Genomic DNA, 24951 nt, shown 5'->3' on the forward strand with positions numbered 1-24951 from the left:
TTTCAACCAATGCTCTATTCCAGAGGCCTACTTCTTCATTCCTCCTCTTAAACATAAATGTGAGAAGTATTATCAACAAAATTCAAGACTTACATGCCCTGCTAGCCTTATACAAACCAGAGATAGCGGTGTTAACTGAAACTTGGTTTAAACCAGATCATCATGACAATGAGATCACTCCACCTGGGCATAATATTATACGTAATGACAGAACAGGGAAAAAAGGTAGAGGAGTAGCCATAGTTTTTCAAAATCATCTCACCATAGAACAATTTGACTTCAGTGCCCATGATACAAAAGATTCAGAAATAATATTTGCTAAACTAAAACTAAACTCCAAAAAAATATTATTATTGCAGGTGCCTACATTCCACCAGGCAATAACATTACCACACTGGAAAACATGCTATACTGGATGTCTATCTCCCTCCCACAGGAAACCATACTACTTGGAGACTTTAATATTGACTGGGCTAAATGCACCAGTCACAACCCCTCCTCTCATATAAACCTACATGGTTTCACCCAAATTATTTCTGACCCCACTAGAATTGATATGACATCCAAATGCCAGTCCATTTTACACTGGATATTGCTATCAAACCCTAATCTCATACAATACTCAGGCTGTCTCCCAGACAGTCTAAGTGACCACCAAGCAACCTACCTTATTAGGAACACTCTCCCCACTCTAAAGATAATACGCAACAAAAGGAACCTCAAAACTAATGACCTACTCAACGCACTAAAATACAGGAATTGGACACCTCTAACTCACCTATCTCTAGATGAAGATGTACAATAATTTAACTCAGCCTTTCTCAAAATCCTAAATGAGCATGCACCACCCAGAACCATTAGAGTCAAAACTAATTACGTCCCTTGGCTAACAAAAGAGACAAAAACTATAATGAAAAACAGGGACAAAGCTTGGGTACAATTTCACAAACACAAGATCTCCTCATTAAAAAAAAAATCTACTTAGAACTCCGCAACAAAGCCAAAAAACAGATTAAACTAGACAAAGCCAATTACTATAAAACCTTGCAATTTTCTCATTACCCACAAAAATTCTGGTCCACAATAAATAGTTTACTTCACCCTGGAAAATCTAAGACCCCCACACCTGTATTACCAAATAACCACACTAATATCCCAACATATTTCAACAGATATTTTACTGAAACAATAAAAATGGTATTAAATGGTATTAACAACCCCATATCAAATCCCACCCATACCCACATCATAGAACAAAACAACTCCTTTAACTTTTCCCTACACCCAGTGTCCACTAGAACCATCACTAAACTCCTGAAAAAACTTAAACCAACCACACCAGCAGCAGACAAACTCCCAGCTGACTTCCTTCAGATAACAGCTGAGGCCATAGCCTATCCTATATCCATTCTCATAAACAGGTCCATAACTGAAGCCACAGTACCCACCTTGTGGAAAATATCACATATAATCCCACTCCACAAGGGAGGCAAACCCCTAGAGCTTACCAATTACCGGCCAATAGCAAGTCTATCACCCTTATCAAAAATATTGGAGAGAATAGTTCACTGTCAACTAATGCAGTACCTCCTGAAAAACGACCTACTATCTCATTCTCAGCACGGCTTTAGACCCTCACAGAGTACCACCACAGCACTACTCTCTTTTACCAACTTAGTCAATCACCACAGAAACAAGGGACAATTCATATCTGCCATATTCCTAGACTTATCTAAAGCCTTTGACATGGTAAACCATAGCATGCTTCTTGAAACACTAACTACCCTTAACATACAGTCTTCCACTATATCATGGTTTAGTAACTATCTATCAGGTCAACAGCAAGCAGTGCTCTGGCAAGACCAATTGTCCTCCCTTTTACCAGTATCCATCGGTATCCCCCAAGGGTCCATTCTTGGTCCTCTGCTATTCTCCCTATTTACAAACCAGATAGCTGCATCCTCAATCTCTGCCACAGTAGTACAATACGCAGATGACACCACCATTATAAGTATCGCCCCAAACATAAAGGAGCTACTAACCATAACTCAAGAAACACTTTACCTTAGCAGAAGCATGGTTCGCCAATATAAAACTTCTTCTTAACCCCCAAATAAGCAACCTAATTTTATTTGGTCCTGGTAAAACTCCACAGCTAAGCAATGATTTCATCATAAACTCCAAAGATAACATCACAATCACCCCAACAACCCACATAAAACTTCTAGGAGTAGTTATTGATAACAACCTCCGATTTGACATTCACATAGCACAAACAATATAAAAAGTAAACAAAAAGCTGGGAATCCTTTATAGAAGCAAACATTTCATGACTAAAAATACAAACTCCACAATCGCTAGGACCTACCTCTTATCCATCCTACTATATGCCTCCCCCATTCTGACAAATCTGCCCCATTCCAAACTTAACAAGATGGAATCTTGCTACAACAAGATTGCCAAGTTCGCAATGGAGGCCTCTCACAGATCCCACCATTGTCTTGCCCTAAAGCAGCTCAACTGGCTTGAGCTCCCCCAACTACTGTTACTTAATCAACTCTCTACAGCACACAAATTGTACTACCTGCCCAACAAAACCCCATCACTAGAACATCTAATTCAGCCCTACACAACCACCAGAACCTTAAGATCCAGTAACCAAAACCTTATAAACGTCATCAACACAGAAATGATGCTGGTAAGTCTCTCTTTGCCTGAACCATAGCCAGAGTTTGGAATCAACTCCCAAGTCACATTACTACTACAACCTCTGCCTCCCAATTTAAAAGACTCCTCAAAAGCCACTATTCAGACAATTGGCTCTGCTCCTGTATCACCCCAGGTTAAGCCAAACCACTGCACTGTTGCATGAATGCATGAATTCATCTGCTAAAGATCACCAATAACTTCCTCTAGTTACCCAGGTATACCTGCACTACTCCAAACATATGGGCTTGTCAGATTGAACTTCTATTCAAACCTTTTGTACCTTTTCCTCAAATACGATACTAATTCTAATATCACAAAGTACCACTGAATAACCTTACTACCAATAATGCTTTAAAAACTTTTTCTACTACTATTTCACAAATACTGTACTACTTTCAATCTTACAATGTACTGCATATAAACCAGCTAACAGAAATGTTAAACTATCTACTACATGCTTAAATGAGTCTGTAACTTAATTGTATATTGTCCTTTGAACAAGATGTTAAAATTCTGATTATTGCATGCTTTAATGTAGACATACCAGAAATGTTTAACTCTGTCTACTATACACTGAAATGAGTCTGTTATGTCCTTATACATAGTCCTGAAAACAAGATGTTAATATCTGAATATTGCATATTGAATTAGTAATAGATGTAAATGAAATCCTCAGTTATACTATACTGTATGTGGAGCTTTTCTCCCCAGGCCTCCGCTGAAAAGGGACCTGTGTCCAGTCGGACTTTCCAAGTTAACAAATGTAAAATAAAATAAAATAAAAAAATAAAAAATTTACAGAAAGCTTTTGTACCTCTAGCATTAATCTGTTTGGCTTCAGGCAGCTTATTCTGTCCACTATGCACTTTAGCAAAGTAAATTGTATAGGATAATCTCCTACAAGCACACTGAGGATAGCAGCTGATTCTATTGCATAGCCATTCTCTATCCTAATAAATGGGTTTATACAAGAATTCTGTCTGGAAAAAAATCTTTATTATTTCACTCCATAAAGGTGGCAACTCCACAAAATGATCCAATTTTACACTTATAGGAATTCTACCTCTCTTCTCAAAATTATTGGAAAAAATGTGTCCAAACTCAATTACTCATCAGAGTTTTACAGGAAAAACTCTTAACTCCCACACAACATAGTTTTTGACTAGTCCATAGCACAACTACTGTCCTAATAACCTTTAAGGATACCATCAATAAAGCCAGAGATAAAGGTAAATTCGTCTCTTCCCCATACTTAGACTTGTCCAAATCCTTTGATACAGTCTCTCACAAAAACACTCCTATTACAAATGTCTTCTCAGGGTCCATCACTAGCTGCTCTTTTGTGGTTTAATAACTATCTATCTGACCAACAGCAGCTTGGCAGCTTGTTAAATTGCATTCTACCTTTTTTCCTTATGTTCCTATAAAAACTGGTGTGTTAGAAAGTTCTGTTCTTCATCTTCTCCTTTTCCGTAGTTTTACTAATCATCACCACACATCATCCCAACAAGCCTCTCTTATGCAATACACAGATGGCTCCACTCTTATTTGCACCTCTGATAGCCTACCCAATCTACAAAAGAGTACACAAGATGCCTTTCATATCACTCAAAGGTTACTCAGTGACAACCAACTCCTGCTTAATCCCTCCTTCCAAAAAACAAACAAGTTCCTATTCTTCCTGCACTCAAAAACCCAAGAGAAAAATAACTTCACAATCTACTCTATAAACAATACCAAAGAAGTTGTCTCCCACACCAAACTGCTAGAAATGGCAATCAATGAAAATCTTAAGTTTAATCTTAATTTACAAAATAATATGAAAAAGTCAAACCAAAAACTGGGAAATCTATACAGAGCTAGGAATTTCTATCAAATTCCACTAAAGGACCTCTAGCTACCACATGCCCTTTACCCTCCCTTCTGTATGGTGCCCCCATCCTGACAAATCTCCAGGCATCACTAAAATATAAGCTTGAATAATCTTATAACAAGCTTGCAAACTTTGTAGTCAATAAACTGCATCAAACCCATCACTTCTCTATACTTAGGGTCATAGGTTCATAGGTAGGTACTAGGCTATGGGCCCGAGGGCCTATGTAAGCCTAGCCAACAAGGTTCCCTGGCTTATGCCACCCAAGAAAGTTATTTTCCTGTGCCACTGTGGAGCAGAGACACAGAAGTGATCCCCGGGGTATATTTCCTATTTCCCATCCACTCATCAAGATTTTTCTTGAAGAGTGCTAATGAAAAACTTTGCTTGAAATAGATGGGTAACCTGTTCCAGAGTATGGGAAGTCTCTGGGACAGGAATCTATCCCTCCAGCATGTGTCCTGTTTATTGTGGTGACAAGGTTTAGGTCCCTAGACCATGTAGCTCGGCGGGATTGGGATTTCTATAGGTGTAGCATGTCCAACAGCTCTGGGTTTGACATAACTTTATATGATAGGCAAAGATCACCTCGGAGTATGCGATATGCTACGGAGTAAAGCTGGGGTTTTTTGAGACAGTCAGTGTAGGGCATCTGTTTGAGGCCAGTAATCCTCTTTGTGAGGTACTTCTGTGGCCTTTCCAACTGCTGCAGATGTCTTGTGAGGTACATTCCAAAAGGGGCATTGTACTCTATAATGGGTCTAATGAGTGTTGCGTAGAGGGGAACAATGACCTCTTTTTTCCTGGATGAGAACCCTTTTATGATGAGGTGTGCCATGTAGAAGGACTTCCTGACTACTGTGGTGATGTGACTATCAAAGGACAGACTACTGTCCACCTGGGTCCCAAGGTCTCTTATCACACATTCGGTGTTAAACAGACTGCTGTCTATGAAGTAGTTTATGGGTACAGAGCTTTTACCAAAGGGGATGACAATGCACTTTTTGGCATTGAGCTTGAGGCCATGGCTCTGACACCAGGCATCTGTCTCAGCGAGACCCTTCTGTAGGATTTACAGATCATTTGGGGACTCAGCTATGGTTCCTAGTTTGCAGTCATCTGTGAACTTCATTAGCCAGAGGCCTTCTGTGTTAGCCTGTACTTCAGAAAAGTAGATACCAAACAGGAGAGGTCCCAGGACTAAACCCTGTGGTACTCCACTTGTCACTGGTTTGAGGTCAGATTTGGAGTGTGCAACTTTTACAGTGTGGGTTCTGTCAGTGCGCCAGTTGGCAACCCATCTTGTGATGTAGGGATTTATATCTAGTTTAGTGAGTTTAAGCTATAATTCCAGAATGGAGGATGGTGTCGAAAGCATTGGCGAGTTCAAGATAGGCTGTGTGAACCACCTTACCACCATCTACAGCTTTGGTGACTGCCTCAAAGAAGTCAATCAAGTTCAGGAGGCATGATCTGCCTTTCACAAACCTGAACTGGGTGGGATCCAGAGTTTGGAGGTTACCAATGTCTTTGTTTATGAGTTCCATGATTATACATTCCACAGCCTTGCAGACCAGGGTCGTCAGGCTAATAAGGTGATAGTTCCCGGGATCAGTGGTGGCTCCCCCTTTGTAGAGTGGGTAGCTGTTGCTGTACGCCATTCAGTGGGCACAAAGCCTGATGTGAGGCTATGATTGAACATGGTGCTTAGGTGGGGAGCCAGTTCATTCTAAAGTTCGTGTAAAATGCAGCCTGGGATGTTGTCCGGTCCCATGGATGCTGTGTTTTTGGCTTTAGAGAGTGCAGCTTTTACCTGCATAGTTGTGATTACAGGGACTCTGCATTCTTCCTGTATAGATATGGGCACTTTAGGGGGTGAGGGAGGGTAAAGTTAGCACTGAACCTATCTGCCAGGATGTTGGCAATAATAGTTGGTTCTGTAATTTTTGTGCCGTTGTGCTGTAACTCAGAGCAGATCTGGGTGTTGCCATTGAGATTCTTGACATAGCTATAGAATGCTTTGTGGCTGTCCTTAGAATCAGTGGCAATTTTGTTTTCGTAGCTAGCTTTGGAGGATCTTATAAGGGATCTCAGCTTCTTACTGAGGCTGACCAGGGAGCCCCTCTACTCATGGGATATTACTCTCTTTTGCAACAATTTCTTCCTTCTGTTGTACAGTTTGTTTATGGCAGGGGACCACCAGGTTGGCTTCCTTTTTTTGGAGGATAGCGTCATGGTTCTGTTTGGGATAGCACGATCCGTGCACTCGTGTAAGTGCTTATAGAATGCATTTGTGTAGGATTCAGCAGTCGTAACTGTATTGTCCATCTGCATGGGTGTCATGAAGTTCACCACTTCTGTCTTAAGAAGCATGAAGTTGGCTTTGGAGAAATGTTTTACCATGGTTTCCTTAATGGGGGTGGGGGCGGGATGTGGATATCAAGAGTAATTAGCTTATGGTGGGATCGGACCAACGAGAAGTTGACTTCAGGTGTGGAACACCGGTCACTCATGTTGGTAATGACTAGGTCTAGGATATTGTTGCCCCTGGTGGGGGTGTGGATACGTTGATCCAGGGCACTGGAGTTTATGAATTCCAGAAAGCGTTGTGTGAAGGAGTTGGTACATGAGTAGTTTTCCCAGTTAATGGTGGGGAAGTTGAAATTGCCCATTATTAGGGTGTTTGGTTGAACCCTAATATTTTCAAGTACATCAAGAAAAGAGGAGTGGGAATCTTGGGGCATGGTGGTGGATCTGTAGCAAGCTACAATTTGGATTGCAGTTTTGCCCAGAGTTAGTTGCACTTGGATAACCTTGGATGCATTATGCTGAGCAACTAGCCTGGAGGTGTGGAAATCCTTAATGAATATGGACACACCTCCACCTTTGGTGTTCTGGTCCAGGTTACATGGCCGAAAAGTATGGTATGAGTTATAGCCTGGTAGTGCAGGGGTGCTCTCTGGAGCCTTGAACCAGGTCTCAGTCACTGCACAGATATCAGTGTTCTCCATTTTAAGGAGTGCCTCAAGTGAGTGCATTTTGAAATTTAGACTTCTAGCATTGAGTAGCATTACCCTCAGTTTTTACTTGCCTGTTCCTGTTATGGTGGTGAATTTGTCATTTGAACCTTGCCTAAAAAAGGCACTATAGGGGCGGCAAGAGCCTTAGCCAGTATCCGAAATCCCAGGGGTGACAGATGCAGGCCATCTCTGGCAAAGCTTCGTGGTCTGTCGACCATGTCATCCCAAGCAGACAGATACTGGATCCACTTAGAATGACACCAGAAGCTTAGCCAATTGTTGAAGTCAATCATTTTGTCCTTGTACTGCGGTATCATTCTGGGCGATGGCAGAATGCTACTCAAGGCTAGGGTCATACCTGCCTGGGCTCCAAGATTGAAGAGCTCTTCCATGTCTCTTTTCATGTAGTCCATGGAGGTACGTTTCAGGTTGTTCACACCAACATGGACAATGACAGAGTCATATTTGTACTTGTTGTGGAGTGACCTGAGTGCATGGGTTATCTGGCGGATCCTGGCACCTGAAAGGCAGCTGACAGTAATCTTCTCCTTGTTTAGCCTGGTGAGTGGGACATCAGCGTGCCTGACTATAGAGTCACCTATGACTAGTGTGTTGGATACGTTGTTTTGCCTTATTGGCTGTGGTTGAGTGGCACACTGAGTCTGTGGGCTATGTGTCATTTGGGTTGTGTTGGGCGGTGGAAGTTGCTTGCATTTCTGCTTTGGAGGTCTCTGTTGCTTGGGCAGATTATGATAGAGAGCCTCCGCAAATGTTTTTGTGTGTCTATGTGTGGATTTTGGTGGTGTAGATTTAGTGAGACTATGTGATAAGTGTGGTGTGGTGCAAGTGTTTACCTTCTCCTCTTGAATGTCAAGTTCGGTCTTGGTTGGAGAGAGCTTTACCTCTAGTTTGGCTAGATAAGTGCATCTCTCACAGGTTGTAGTGTTGGGTGGTAGGAGGAAAGGGTTGTCTGTGTACATAAGGCAATTTCTACATTGCCCCAAGATGCCCATATTCATCAGATAGACAGGAGAGAACGCTGGGAGCTGACCCTTGGACATGCCTGAATAAAAAAAATATTTTCCTCTAGATAAGTGAGGAAAGCAAGCACAAGAGCTGTTTTTCTCTAAGCAAGTGAGAAAAGTAAGTGCAAAAACTGTTTTCCTCTAGGTAATGAGGACGGTTTAGTGCTATAGTAATTAGTAGCTTATTTAGTGCTTACAACAAGTTCTGAACAAGTGTTGAGCACGAATAAGCAAATTCAAGTGTTAAAACTAAGAATCTATATCTGCACTAGACTAGTTACAGGAAAGAAGCAAGTGCAAATGCAGGCTTTCAAATCAGAAAGTTGAGGGAGAGATGGAAAAGATTGCCCAGACGGCCAGTAACTACAATTTCTGGTCCAGAACCACTCCTTATGTGGTAGACAAGTTACCTAATGCTTATCACTCCCACTGACAAGCTAGAAGGCTTCCCTCCAACACAGAAAGGCTTGGGGGGGGGGGGCTCAGAAGTTTACATGCAGTCCTGGATACAGCAAATCTGTATCTGGACTACACTAGTTACAGGAAAGGTAGGAAACAGGCTTACAGTTTTTATTTTTTATTTTTTTTTTTTTTGTTTTTTGGGGGTTTTTTTTACAGAAAAGTAGCTAAAACAGCAGTAAAAACAATTCAAATGCAGTGCAAGTTAGCACACTTGAGTATGTAGCAAAATTAGACCAAACACAGTTTAAAAAAATGCAATTAAATTAAAAATGACTAAAAACAAGTGCAGAAGGAGTGTATTAGATAGAATGTGGTAAAGAGATGGGACTGGGGTGAGTGTCCCAGATCAAATCTACAGTGGGGCGGGCAACTGCAAAATCCATCAAATTTAAACAACAAATCAGAGATAGGGAGGGTGGGTGGAACAAAACACATTCAGCAGAGATCTGAAAAACTATACAGTGAATCAAAAATAACAGTGCACAACTCTGAATAAAATTATTCCAGCAACAATTTACAGTACACAATTCTGAAGAACCAAAAAAATATACTTAGCTCTGTATATTTCCAGATAGTTTGAAAAGAGCTCTGTTAGACACAGGTTCCAGCAATGATATGCAGGCTGTTAACTAACAGGGTCTATTATTATGCAAGTAATCCTTCAGATAGTCAGATGACACAAGCTGTAAAAAACAGTTATACCAATTTAAGACACAGCAGAAAATAGAGTGAGGTGGGACAAAACACTTTCAGCAGAGATCTGAAAAACTATACAGTGAATCAAAAATAACAGTGCACAACTCTGAATAAAATTATTCCAGCAACAATTTACAGTACACAATTCTGAAGAACCAAGAAAATATACTTAGCTCTGTATATTTCCAGATAGTTTGAAAAGAGCTCTGTTAGACGGACAGTGAGCTGACTAGAAGTACCAGTTGAACTTAACTTAACTCATAAAATAATTTATAAAACTTCTACCTACCCAGTTATCAGTAGCATTATTAATCAATATCACCCAAACCGTCCCCTTCAATCTAATATCAAAAACCTCCTTGTAATATGCAGTCCACAAAGAATTCCTGGGCAAAGGTTGTACTCTAACTATATGGCCAAACTCCTGGATCTGCTATTGCCTTACAACAGGTTATCTCCTCTCCTCTCCCTTTCCTATAAGTCCTTGTCTCATATACTACCTTAGATTTTGCTCCTATCTTCTGATTTTCCTCTTCTACTGTTTTGCCTTTTGCAGCATGTATTTCAGGTCTTTCAACTCAAAGTGAAGTACATTCAGTGTATTTTTCTGGGTCTCTACCTATAGCTCTTCTCTTTAATCTCTTTCTACATGTTCCACCTTAGTAATCTGAAATTTGCACTCCCATAAAAATTTGTCATTATAACATAATGACAGTTTTTGCCACTCTCATGGTGCCTTTTTAAGCAATGCCAATCTTCAAAAACTCCCAATTTAACTAAACAAAATCTGATTAACATATGTATTGCTTCTCAATGCTGGGAGGCTGAAGAATATTCACTACCTATAGGCAGTGCTTATTCTGGAGTTTACAGATATATGCATCATCACTAAGGTGTGGTTCAAGACCACTGAGAGCTCCATGTCAGTGCAGGTTTCCAACACCTACCATGCATTCAGGGCAACTGATATTTTTTCTTTCTACTGAGGCACAGTTGTCTTTGCACATGACTTTTTCCCACCTCTGTAGAATTTGTAGCTACATCCTTGACTTGTTACACTGTAGCATACCAACATTTCATCCAAACCACAATCCTTGAGCATGACAGATTAATAGTTTTTCTGTGTTATGAACATTGCCAAGCTTTTAAGATTATGGCATACACGTTTTTTTTTTCCTGTAGGGAAATGGTCTTTTATTTTTAGCTGTGGATTATGAGTGAATTGTTACCATATATCATGTATTCTATACTTTATTGGTATGTTTTTTTCCACATACCCTACATGCCCCACCAGCTAGCCACAGTGCCCCAATTGTGTCCCAGCAAGAAAAGAAAGCTGGAGTTGCCACTGCTAACAGGGTGGATTTTACTGGAGAATTAACACCCACCCAGGGGTGTTGTGAGGCCCATTGCCCTGGAAGGGTGTTATTTCCCCAGTAATACCCATTCTGGATGGTATTAGTATGCTTAGAATGGTGTCTCTGTTAAATTATTTCATATTTGATTGTTAATAGTGCATACTTTTTTATATGTTTGATATAAAATAGTTCTCCACTTAATGTTTCAGAGTTGCTATAACATATGTAATCATTGTTGGAGGACGTATTTTACATCCAGAATATAAGTATATAAGTATTTAATGTCAAAACACACACATGCACACTCACACACACAAACACACACAGAAAGTTACATAGATACACATGCAGAGACAGACTCACACACATATACACAGAAACACACCCATGCATACACACACAGACACATATACTTAGAAACACACATATAGACACGCACACACACACACATACACACACACACGCATGCACGCACACACATGCGCACGCACACACACACTCACACACACACACACACACACACACACACACACACACACACACACGTGCACAGCAATTACAGCCAATTTCTTGAATGAGTACATTTCACAAGTCATTGTGATCAAATGAATTAAAAAAAAATCATACAGTAGAAAGCATTGCAACCCCCCCAACAACTGCTCCTGATTTTTAGAATGTCCCTGATTTGCCTATTTTCTAGTAAATCATTTATTCACTAAAGCTAGACATTCAAGTTTCATATTTCTTATTGTTCTGATAATGCATGCTGATGAAAAGTCTATTTATATCCAAACTCGTTTGAGTAAAGAAGTTGAGAGGTATGCGCTCTTTCTTCCTCTCGCTCACTCAGTCTCACTGTCACACCATCCTGCCCACCTTAGTATTGCAGGTTCATCATAACCCTGCCCATGTCCCTAAATCTAACCATGCAGCTTACTTTAAAAAGTCCTTCCTGTAACATTATCACTATTCAAACAGCTTTGAGCTGAGTGCATTGGAGGATTATGGATAGTTCCTTTTTTATTTATTAGGAGTTGGTATTTTTTGGTACTTAGTGTTGCTGATATAATGAATCATCAGCATGTTATGGATGATGTCCTTTGTATCAGTTATTTAACATGGCAACCATTGATTACATAATCATAGATATATATAGATGGGTCTACTTCAAAATATTGAAATCTCATAACATTGAAATTCAAAACACTGAGACCACAACATCGAAAATCCAAAACACTGAAAACCCAAAGCAACGAAAACTCAGAACACTGAAAGTGTCCATCATAACATAGAAAACTACAACACACATGTAAATAACACCCCCTCCAACTAATGCAACACCAAAATAAGAAACACACTTTTTACTACATTTACCCCCCCCCCTGTGGGGGGCTCTGCCCTCCACACACCCCCGTAAATTAAATATACCAACTCCTAGATCTTACTGCAATGGAAAAAAGTTAATTTCCTAACCCCACTGTAACATGATCACCATACAGAATGTAAAATATGGATGTATTGCTTTCATAGAATTTAAGTTAGTGTTCTGAGAAGTGCTGGGAGAAGTGAGTAGGGGAAAAAGTGTCTATTTTGCCAATCTGTATGTTTTTAGGCCATACAGGTAACTGATCTAGACAATATGTTTACATTCTGTATGGTGACTGCGATACAGTGAGGTTAGGAAATTAACTTTTTTCCACTATAGTGTGATCTTGGAGTTAGTATATTTAATTTATGGGGGTGTGGGGGTGCAGGGGGGCTCGTCCCCCTGCAGAAATGTAGTAAAAAGTGTGTTAGCTAGTTTGGTGTTGTTATAGGTGGAGGGGATGTTATTTACATTTATGCTGTAGTTTTCAGTCTTATGATGCAAACTTTCAGTGTTCGGTCTTTTCGTTGTTTTGGGTTTTCGATATTATGGTCTCAGTGTTTTGAGTTTCAATGTTATGAAATTTCAATGTTTTGAAGTAGACTCATATAGATAATATGTGTGTGTGTGTGTGTGTGTGTGTGTGTGTGTGTGTGTGTGTGTGTGTGTATATGTATATATATATATATATATATATATATATACATCTTGCTGTACACACACACACACACACACACACACACACACACACACACACACACACTCACATATACTGTACATATATACTTTTGCTCTGCAAAGGTGCTACTGTGATAAGGGAACGTTTTTGCTGTACACTTACATTACACAGAGATATTGCTGCTTGTTTTTTTCTTCCAAGAAATCCCTACTTCAGTGTTTCAACTTTGTAGGAGCAGCAGCACATACAACAGGTCACTACAGTTACAGAGTAACCATAACAGTGTGTGTGCGCATGCGCACGCGCGCATGTGTGTGTCTGTGTATGTTTGCGTGTGTGTGTATGTGTGTGTCTGCACGTGCACGTGCGCACATGTGTGTGCGTGCATGTGCATGTTTGAGTGCATGTGTGTGTGTGTGTGTGTGTGTGCGCGCGCGCGCACGTACGTACATGTGCGTGTGTGTCTGTGTGTGTGTGCATGCGTGTGCATGTTTGCATGTGTGTGTGTGTGTGTGTGTGTGTGTGTGTGTGTGTGTGTGTTTGTGTGTGCATACCTGTCTGTCTCAACATGTGTATCTTTTTTGTGGGTCTGTCTGTTAGTGTGTCTATCTGTAATGGTACAGTATGTGAGACCAGTGATATCGAGTGTCCATCTATGCTATGTTATGGAAGAACACTGCACAATGGAGCCCAGTGCTGTTATAGGGTTATTTCTGCTTATTGTAGCTTCTGCTCACAAGTGAAAGGTGTTTTTCCTGTTAGAGAATCCTGCTGCTAAGTGGATAAAACTGATTCTAGGAAGCAACTGCTGTTCTGATACTGTGGAAGTTTTACTGGACAGAACACTGAGTGCTATAATGGGCCAAAGCAGTGAGTGCTATAATGGGCCAAAGCAGTGAGTGCTATAATGGGCCAAAGCAGTGAGTGCTATAATGGGCCATGGCTACAAAGAGTGGTTTCAGTCTTGCTGACTGTTTGCTTCTAAGGAACACATGACTGCAGAAATCCTTTTTCTGATGTGTTGGCTTCACTGTATCCAGTGTGTGCAGATACCCTCGTTTTTTTCTGTGGTTGTCATAAATTAAGAGCCTTTTAAGGGGTTGAAACAAATGTCTTCATGTCATGATTGTACAATCATATCTGATGGAATGAGGGATAATCCAGTTCTATGAACTCAGAGAGCATCACTTCAAATTCTGAAATGGCTTCTAAATGAGAATTCTATAACACCAGAATTTAACATTAAATCAAGCATGTTCTTATGGTAAAATATTAAGTTTACAGATGTGTAGTAGGAGTGGAGAGGGGTGCTTCAGTAGGCTGTCACAGTGTGCTCCCTGTCAGTATTTAGAATTATAGTTTTACCACTTGCAAGACACATTGCTGTCTGACATCATGTACTACTCAGCTGTCTCACATCAGTAATATGTGACCAAGTTATTTGCAGTTATACAAAACACACCCTTTTAAAATAACATTCAGCACATACAACGAACTGTTAAACTGGAACGGAACTAAATAAAAGTCGGCCAAAAAGAGTTAGTGCTATTTATTGTAAGTTACACTTTCAGCTAGGGCAATGCCTAGCCTTCTTCAGACAAACAGTTAAAATATGATAAACCAATGCCTTTTAGCTAATAAAGTTAGTGATGTCATCAATTAAGCAATGTGGTTAGTAACCATAACAACATATTATCGCAGCCTATTTTTATATAACAAATTGTAACTCGTTAACTTATACAACAGGAAAAAATAAACAAAACAGTGTGCAGTCCTATCTCATCTTGTGTTTAAAAACACATTTTAATGTGTGTACGTATTAAAAACTAAGTTGTACCAATTTAATAACAACATACTCTGCTTAAAATACCTAATAAAATTCATACTAAATAAGTTAAATTCATAAAAATACTTATGAATAGTTAAGTACATTAGCTTTGACTTATATTCCAGTAGGCATCTGTCCATCTAGCTATTAAAGCATCACCCACTCATTCATTATTCAATTACCCACTTCATCCATTTCAGAGATGTGGGATGACCCAAAGCTTATTCTAGCATTCAGTGGGTGCAAAGCAAGACACTAGTGCCAGGTAAGATACTATCTGTTCTGAGGAAGTGAATTAACATGAGCAAAGCTTACAAGTTACACTTGAAAATAGGTGCATCTAAATGAATAAATGAATGTACAGGAGTGCCAGAACTACAAAGGGTACTTTGTTAACACTATTACAGTGGAATGAGAAGAGATCATAAGAGCCCTGCAATTACATCCAAGAAGACTGCCACAAAACTGCTTTCAGAAGCACTAACCTTCTGAGCCATATACCGTCTGCACCCAGCAGCAAGCTTCAAGCTGAATTGGCAGTAACCATCTATAAAACAAACTTTGCACAGTACTCTGTGCACACTAGAGCACCATTATGTTTGAATGGTCTATTCATCCAGACTCTTTGGATCACAACAGAGCTCTGTTCATGTAAAGCTCTGAGGTCTGACATTAAAACATGATCACAACCTGCTAGTTTATTCTGGGTGGTTTGCTGTCTGCGTCATTCTTTACTTCATGTTAAATAATATTGTTTAGTGACATTTTGTCACTTTGTTGTAATTACTACAGTCTACAGTATGACACGCAATTCATTTTTTTTAATATTGCAATTTTATTTCTCTTTTTCTTTCTTTATGCTATAGCAGTGTTATTAAAAATGTGATGTTGATATATATGGAACTTAGCGTCCACAGAAGAACTTTCAGCTTCAGTTCATAATTATATATAAATAGAAAAACAGAAATAGAGATATATAGCTATAAATTTACACATATATATATATATATATATATATATATATATATATATATGTATATATATATATATATATATATATATTTATACACACACACACACACACACACACACACACACACACACACACACACACGCACACACACACACACACACACACGGCTAGTCTTCTTAGAGCAAAGGTTTTTCAATTTCTAAAAAAGTCCATTCCAAACCACATTACACTCAGGGTGGACCCTCTAAAAAATGATGAAATTGTGCTACTGTCCAAATAAAAGGATCTGGAAGGGCAAACACAGCTTCCCACGGGGTCCTTCATGACATCTTCTTGTCTGGCATCACTATAGTTGTTTCATCCATGCCAAATAAATTCCAACACTTTGGTCTTCACGAGCTTAAAACAATTTTTCAGTGTAGAAGCCAGACTAGCCTGAAAGTTATACAAAGCCAGATATGGTATAAATATTTAAAGCACCTAAACCCAGTGATCTAAATCCAGAAATAAGTTCACCAACTAACGTCTGCGGTGTACTCCCATGATTTTCTCTAACGTATGTGTGATTCATACTCCCAAATATTTAATTGCCTCATGGTCCCACAAGTAAGGAAATTTCCCATACATTGCCTAAGGTGAGTCAGACTGTCACCCCATCTCACTTAACTGTAGTAATTTTATGCTCTGAAAACTGATCACATAATTCAAGCATCTCAACAAACCTAGGCAGGTCTGACTCTAGGCCAGTGAGAGAGAGAGAAATGAGCAAATCATCCGCAAAACATGGTAGTTTAACCTCACTTCCAGAGCAGTAAAACCAACTGCTCTTCACTTTCCATAGTCATTTTAGTAGAAGTTCCAAATACAAGGTAAATAAGAGGAGGGCTCAGAAGGCATCCTTGTCTAGTCACTCTTATCATAACAAATGGGTCTGAGAGGTACCCGTTTACTTTCACTGAGCCATACAACCAGTACAGATTGACTGGAAAAGCTCAGAATATATACTTATGGCACCCAAAATTCGTACAAATTGCAAAAAGATAAGGCCACTGTAATAACCATTTGAAATATCGGGACGAGCTAGAGCGAGTCCCAAAACATGGAGACTGAATGACTGAAAGAACGGACAGACATATATTAAGTCTGAGATGGCCATTTCCCAGAATGTTCCCTTCTCTCTGGTATAGCAATCTCAGAGTTATTATATATAAGTTTGGGGGGTTGCCCCCCCTGCAAAAGGAAATTTAAAGGAGAAGAGTGATTTTTGACATTCATTCTTCTCCTGTAGTTCCGGTATTTTTTAAGGCTTGTCAGCACATGGCATTTTGATTAACAGCATTTCAATAGCGAGATAGACACACTATATGATCAAACACTCACTCACCATCGTGATAAAGCACTAACAGTAGCCTCACAGAAATATTGGGCTCCTGATATAGCAGGACAGCCTGTAAGGTGCTGTCAAAAGACTGCCATGCTGATCCACCCAATGGGACTGAGAGATAAAGCCCTTACTCCACGCCAAGGATCCTTATTCAACTAGGTGGAGGAGGAGGGACCAGTGGGAGAAGAAAAGGGACTGAGTGGCTGATGTTGACTCGCCCATGCTGAAGTTAAGGAGCAGCTTGTTTTGATGCATTGGGGATCCTGCAAGACTGCAAATCTCTCACTGCAGCATGAAATGTTTAGCATGTCTGCACTGCAAATAGGTTGTGCATGAGTGAAAGTGAATATGTAGCATGTCTGCACTGCAAATAGGTTGTGCATGAGCGAAAGTGAACATGTAGCATGTCTGCACTGCAAATAGGTTGTGATGAGCGAAAGTGAACATGTAGCATGTCTGCACTGCAAATAGGTTGTGCATGAGCGAAAGTGAACATGTAGCATGTCTGCACTGCAAATAGGTTGTGCATGAGCGAAAGTGAACATGTGCCACCCAAAACAGCCATAGCAGGGCTCACAAGCTACTGAGAGCTGGGACAGAGCAGTTTCTGGGATCTGCAGACTGACCTACTCTACTAACATCCAACTCTCACCTCCACTGTGGAGCAAATTTGTCAGATGGCTCTCACCACAGTGGAGAAATGAGTATGTAATTTGGTTACATTGGGCTAGTCCTTTGGACCACAAAAAAATTGATGATGCTGGAATAAAACCATAGTGATCATAGACCACAAGACCAGGAAGAACTGCTGTCAGTCTAGTTTTCAAAAATGTTATACATAACCTGTAGTGAAAATTAAGGACCAAAACCAGCCTATATGAGACAGGGATTCAGGGATATTTCCCCCCTTTGGAAATCACTGACAATAAAGTCTTTGTCCAACTTTTCAATCTGTCCCAATAAGTCTGAATCATGCTGAACAAATGTAAAAATTGGTCTGGCATAGTTTTACCTCCTAGATCATTCAGCTCCAATTGCAGCATATCAGTGTCTGCAGACTTATCCCCAACTGTCACCTGAAGTAACAGACTAGCTCCTCCAAGGATATAGACATCATAAGATTTTTCTTCTGGTCCTTAGTTAAGACTCATAAGAGAATATTCTGAATAAATCTCAAAACTTTCTGCTTAAGAGTAGGTGGCTGAACTATGCAAAAAATAGTCAGAAAGTCTCCAGTATTTTACCTTTGGTGGTACTGTATCCCAAAGCATTGCTTTCTTTGAACATTACAACCATATGTTCAATTTCCACCTGCCAAACCATCAAAGATAGGGTATGTTAGAAATATCTCATACAGACACAACTCTTTTTAAATTCACTCTTTCTTGTCAAGTATAGCTTGTATGACTACTTTTTGTTTCATTTATCTCATATTCCACCCCCTTTTTGCCACCAAACTCTGTATCTTGCAACTTTCAAAGCCAATCAGTCTAACTATCCAGACCTGCCTTTTGTCAGATGGAATTGGTTCCCTATATACTTAACTCTCTTAGGATACCTGCTCATGCCTCCCAATCTTCCTGATCCATCCTACAACAGGGTATGTCCACGTCTCCAACCCCTCTTGCCACTCAGCATACCACTTTAGGAATTCACACATTTAACAGACTATGGTACTAAAACTCCACATTTTAGGAGTCAGACACTACCCCAGTGACCTGAGGAAAAGAATGGATACATGGATTGGGCACATTTCCAGTTTCCCAACTATACAGGGATGCTCTGTAGAAAGTATGGCTTCATAAGTTCTAGAATAAGTGTAATAGACGTAAGTAATAAATGCAGTTCTTAATTCCTCACAGTCCTCTCAGTCATTATTTTCCAGCTTTGTACATAAGCAGCTTATAGCCTAAAATTCCACTTTAGGTAATTTTGGAAAAAAACTTTTAAAAAGCCACACTGAACCTCAGTGAGAAAAGCAGTGCATCTTTCTCTAAGTTGCATCCAGTCTTTCTTAAACTGAGAGCTACTCATATTACAAAACCCTTTCACACATATACAGCTTGTAAATTACTTCAAGTGTCTCCCTGCCCAGTTCAAGTATGAGGCCATAATCCCTTTTCCTAAGATACCCCATGGCAAGGAGTGTAAGGATTTCTCAATGATAGGCAATATTTGATCACTTACAAAAGTTTTCAAAAAATTATCTGTAAGCAAGTCCTAGAACACATTAGCAAATATGGCCTTCTGCATGATGCCTAACAAGGCTTCCACAGCTTTCTCAGTACTATGATTGCCCCATACACAGGCCACCAACCAAATTTTCAGTAATATGGATGAATCTAAATTAATAGATGGGCTGTTCACAGACATGACAAGGGCATTTGAAACAAATTGTCCTTAACCTTCTCCCTCATAAGCTATGCGGGCTCAGCTTTGGAACTCAAACATATTATGGTTCCATAGTTGACTTCAAGACACATCATTCCAGGTCTACACAAAGATCATTTTCTCAAACCAAGGCTCCTTGGCTGGCATCTGCTAATCCCACCACTCTACAATAAACATGGAAAAATATACCTAACATGGGTATCCTAAACATTCTTAGACCCATCTACACAGTTTCTGAGGAGGTAACCAAGTTCTAGTCACCTACCATGACTATATGAAAATTACTTCTCCTATCCATCCTATAACATCATTGCAAGTTTAGTCTGGTAAGCAGTAAATACTCACAAATGTAAGTAGGCCTGGTCCCCAAAGCAGTTTAACTGCCACATATCTCCCATATTTATTTATTTATTTTATTTTACATTTGTTGACTGGGCTGGTCTAACTGGAATACAAATCCATTTTCAGTAGAGGCCCAGGGAGAAAAGCTCCAACCCAAACACAATATATACAGTAAAAGTTGTCACAATTCAGAGAAGTGTAACAGTAGTTAAACAGTTCTAAACAGTTTCAGCCAAACAGACTTGATGCAGTTGTCATTACAAGAGTACATGGCTCATGATGAGGAGATATGAAAAACAAAAATATAAAACAAAATAGTTGTGTACTTGTGCAAGCAGAATAAAATAGCATAATAAAGTTGTTAACTTATACAATTCTACCAAGTGATACAGTGAAATACAAGATTTATGGGAAACAGCAAGAGGATGTCAGTAGATAGAACATACTCATATTAGAAGCAGAGAACACATAGGAAATAGAAAAAAGTTAGTCAGGGTTAGTACAAGGGCATAACCAATGAGTACTGAGAAATTGTTTTAGTTTCTGTTTAAAAAGTGTTATAGAGGACAGAGATAGGAGTTCAGAGGGAAGTATGTTCCAATGTTTGCCTACAGAGTTAGAGAACAACGAATCTCCAGCTGAGTTGTTGGATTTGCTGGTAGTAATAAGTAGCTTATTAGAAGAGCGTAAATTCTTAAGATTGTTGTAGGGTGTTATGAGAGTAGTCAGTATAGGTGTACAGGTGGGGTAATACAGGATCTTATGGATAATAGCAAGTTGGTGAAATAGTATCTTATTTTGGAACTCTAGCCATCCTAATTGTTTTAGGTTGTTACAATGATGTGTTCTAAAAGGAGAACCTGTGGCAAATCTAGCAATACTATTATAGGAGGTAGCAAGTCTGTTGAGGTTGTTTTTTGAGAGATTGGTAAATATGGGTGAAGCATAGAGTAGGGTAGAGATTAAATGAGTTCTAGCTATAGCGGTTTTGGCTAAAGGAGTAAGAAAGGGTTTGATTCTGTAAAGGGATCCCAGTTTCTTATTTACTGTTTTTATAGTGATGTTAATATGAGTATCGAAGTTTAGGTTATTATCTATGGTTATTCCAAGAAGTTTAGTGGTTAGGTCAGGAGATATAAGAGTCCCGTTCTTGGATATAAGAGTGAAGTGAAGAGGGGTTGACCTGCGAGTAGGAGCAAAGAGTAGAAGTTTAGTTTTTTTAGGGTTAAGTAGGAGGCAACGGTTTAAAAACCATTGCTCAACTGTATTAAATGCTTTTTGTGTCAGGGACTGTAGCTCGGTAGGAGTTTTAGCTGAGCAAATAATGGTGGAGTCGTCTGCATATTGAATGCAGGTTGCATGTGGAATTGCTTGGTGGAGGTCGTTAATGAAAATGGAAAATAACAGTGGGCCTAATATGGAGCCCTGGGGAACACCAAGGGAAATGGGGAGGTGAGAAGATAGATTGTTTTCCCATAGTACTGCCTGTTGTCCATTATCTAAGTAGGATTTGAACCCTTTTAAGGCTAGTGTATCAAGAGAAAGAGATTTAAGTATTTCTATAAGGAGCTGGTGGTTAACCATGTCAAAAGCCTTAGATAAATCAATGAAGACAGACGAGGAAAGAGTATTATTATTACGGTTTGAATTTATACAGTCTGTGAAGGAGAGTAGAGCTGTGGTGGTACTGTGGTTAGGTCTAAACCCATGTTGACAGTTGGCAAGTAGGTTATTTTCGATAAGATGGGTGAGTAGTTGCTTATGGACACATTTTTCCATAATTTTTGCTAGTGGAGAGAGTAGAGCTATTGCTCTATAGTTTGAAATGTCAATGGAGTTTCCGCCTTTATGAAGGGGGATGATGTGTGAGATTTTCCAGATAGATGGGATATATCCTTCGGTTATAGTTCTGTTTATTAGTATGGAAATGGGGAAGGCTATGGCTTTGGCTCCTTTTTGCAGATATTCTACAGGTAGATGGTCAGCAGAGGGGGTAGTAGGTTTTAGTTTTTCTAGAAGAGAGCAAATGAAGGAAGTAGGAACAGGTTTTAGCTGAAATTATGTAATCGGGTAAGTTGGTGAGGTGTTTAGATTAGGGGAACTTGGAGATAATTGCTTAGCTAGTGTTTGAATGGCATCTGTAAAGAAAGAATTAAAGGCATTGGCAGTATGTGTGTGATTCTCATGGCTAGAGTCTTGTGGTCTAGGTGTAGTAGATTGGCCTGGGTGTAGGAGTTTGTTGATGCTGGACCAGAATTTTTGTGGGTTCCTTTGGTTAGTTTGTTGTAGTTGGATGTAAAAGTTTTGTTTATCTAATAGTATAGCTTTTTTAGTAGTATTTCTAAGTTGTCTAAAGGTTTGGTGGTCTATAAAATATCTGGTAGTGTGCCATTTTGCCCAAGATTTGTTTCTAAGGAGAATTTTCTGTTTAGTAGCTATGGTGAGCCAAGGGGCAGTTTTAGCTTTATTTTTAATAGAATTTTTTATCTACAGGGTAGGCAGCAACCCTGAAAGGGGCAATTGTGCTTATCAGAAGGACAACTCCTCATCTTTGTGTGCCTTCCCATTTTTGTCTGGTGTTCCAAATGGCATATATACAGCCATTAAAGAAAATCCACAGAAGGGGAATGTTGTTGAATCATGGTAAAAAAAGTGGGTTTTCTTGAATTGATGTGTAAGTCCATCAAGATGCCAGGATAATATTTTCTTATCTATACATAAAAATTTTGTTATGTTTTTGTCATGAGTCACCTAAGCTGGCCCCCCACATATGCACGCATACGTATCAACTGCTGGGGAGAGGTTAGTAATACAGAAGAAAAACAATGAAGACTGCTTGTATGATGGCCTCCCAAGATTGGTTCTTGCCACACAGTGGAATAAATGGACCAACTGATCTTATAGGTTCATAGGTTCATAGGTTCATACTAGGCTATCTGCCCTAGGGCATTTATAAGCCTAGCCAGAATGTGTTTGGCTTTCGCCACCCATTTTAAATTTATTTTGCTATGCCCTTTTTCGAGGTTAGTATACTATGCCTCTATCTAACAGTGACACAGAAGTGATACCTGGGGTAAACCTACGATCTCCCATCCACTCATCAAGATTCCTCTTGAAGAGAGTCAATGAGGGACTCTGCCTAACCTGGACTGGGATTTTATTCCAGAGTGAAGGGAGCCTCTGGGTTATGAATCTGTCCCTCCAGCATGTCCTATTTATTTCAGTGCTGAGGTTCAAGTCTCTCGAGCGCGTAGCTCGATGGGATTTGGATTTTCTGAGGTGCAGCATGTCCATTAATTCCGGGTTGGACATGGCTTTATACATCAGGCACAGATCTCCTCTGAACAGGGGGTATGCCACTGAGTAGAGCTGGAGTTTCTTTAACCGGGCAGCATATGGCATCTGTTTGAGCCCTTTGATCCTCTTGGTGAGGTACTTTTGGGGTCTTTCCAGTTGCTGCAGGTGTCTGGTAAGGTACATCCCAAAAGGGGCATTGTACTCAATTATGGGCCTGATGAGGGATGAGTAATGAGGCACGATGACCTCCCCTGATCTAGATGTGAATCCCTTCATGATTAGGTGGGCTATATAAAATGTTTTTCTAACCACTTTGGCCACGTGGTTGTCAAATGAGAGATTGCTATCAACTTGGGTCCCCAGGTCCCTAATTACTTCTTCTGTACTTAATGGATTTCCACCTATGTGGTAATTTGTGGGCACTTTGCTTTTGCCAAAGGGGATGACTATACACTTTTGGCATTTAGCTTGAGGCCATGGCTCTGGCACCAGTTGTCTGTTTCTATGAGGCCCTTTTAGAGGATGCTTGTGTCGGCTGGAGAGTCGATTATGGCACCCAGTTTGCAGTCATCTGCGAACTTGGTCAGCCACAGTCCTTCCGTGTTGGCCTGTACCTCCGAGAAATATATACCGAACAAGAGAGGTCCCAGGACTGAGCCTTGTGGGACACCACTTGTAACTGGTTTGGAGTCTGACATGGCTCCAGCAATTCTAACCATGTGGGTTCTGTCCTTGAGCCAGTTTGCAATCCATCTAGTGACATAGGGGTTTATATTTAAGCTGGTGAGCTTATCTATAATGCCCAAGTGGGTATTGTATCGAAGGCTTTTGCGAGGTCCAGGTAGGCTGTGTGGACCACCTTCCCCTCGTCAATGGCCTTGGTGACTGTTTCAAAGAAATCAACCAGGTTTAAGAGGCAGGATCTGCCCTTAACAAAGCCGAACTGGGTAGGATCCAGTGTTTGTAGGTCCCCAATATCTTTATTTATGAGGTCCATGATGATCCTTTCCATAGCTTTGCAGACCAAGCTAGTCAGGCTTATGGGGCGATAGTTTCCAGGATCCGTTGAGGCACCACCTTTATGGAGAGGGACCACTGTTGCTGTACGCCACTCTTTGGGCACATATCCTGTAGTAAGGCTGAGATTGAACAGTAGTTTTATGTTTGGGTTTAGCTCTTCTTTGAGTTCATGTACGACGCAGCCCGGGACACCATCTGGTCCCATTGATGCTGTGTTTTTTGCTTTGGAGAGGGCGGCTCTTACCTGAGCATCTGAGATGTCAGGGGGGCAGCACTCTGCTGGGATAGATATTTGCCCTTTTGGTGGGGAGGGGGGGGCGAAGTTTGCACTGAACCTGTCAGCTAGGATGTTGGCAATGTCTGTGGGTTCGGTGTATTTTTTGTCATTTTGGACTAATTCTGAGCATATCTGGGAATTACCACCCAGGTTCCTAACATAACTAAAGAAAGCCTTGTGATTATCCTTAGTGTCCTGTGCAATTTTTCTCTCGAAGCTGGCCTTAGACAATTTTATGTGTGCCCGTAGTT

Source organism: Protopterus annectens, chromosome 4.part0, assembly GCF_019279795.1.
Source record: "Protopterus annectens isolate FY-2018-M chromosome 4.part0, PAN1.0, whole genome shotgun sequence".
Classification (NCBI taxonomy): domain Eukaryota; kingdom Metazoa; phylum Chordata; order Ceratodontiformes; family Protopteridae; genus Protopterus; species Protopterus annectens.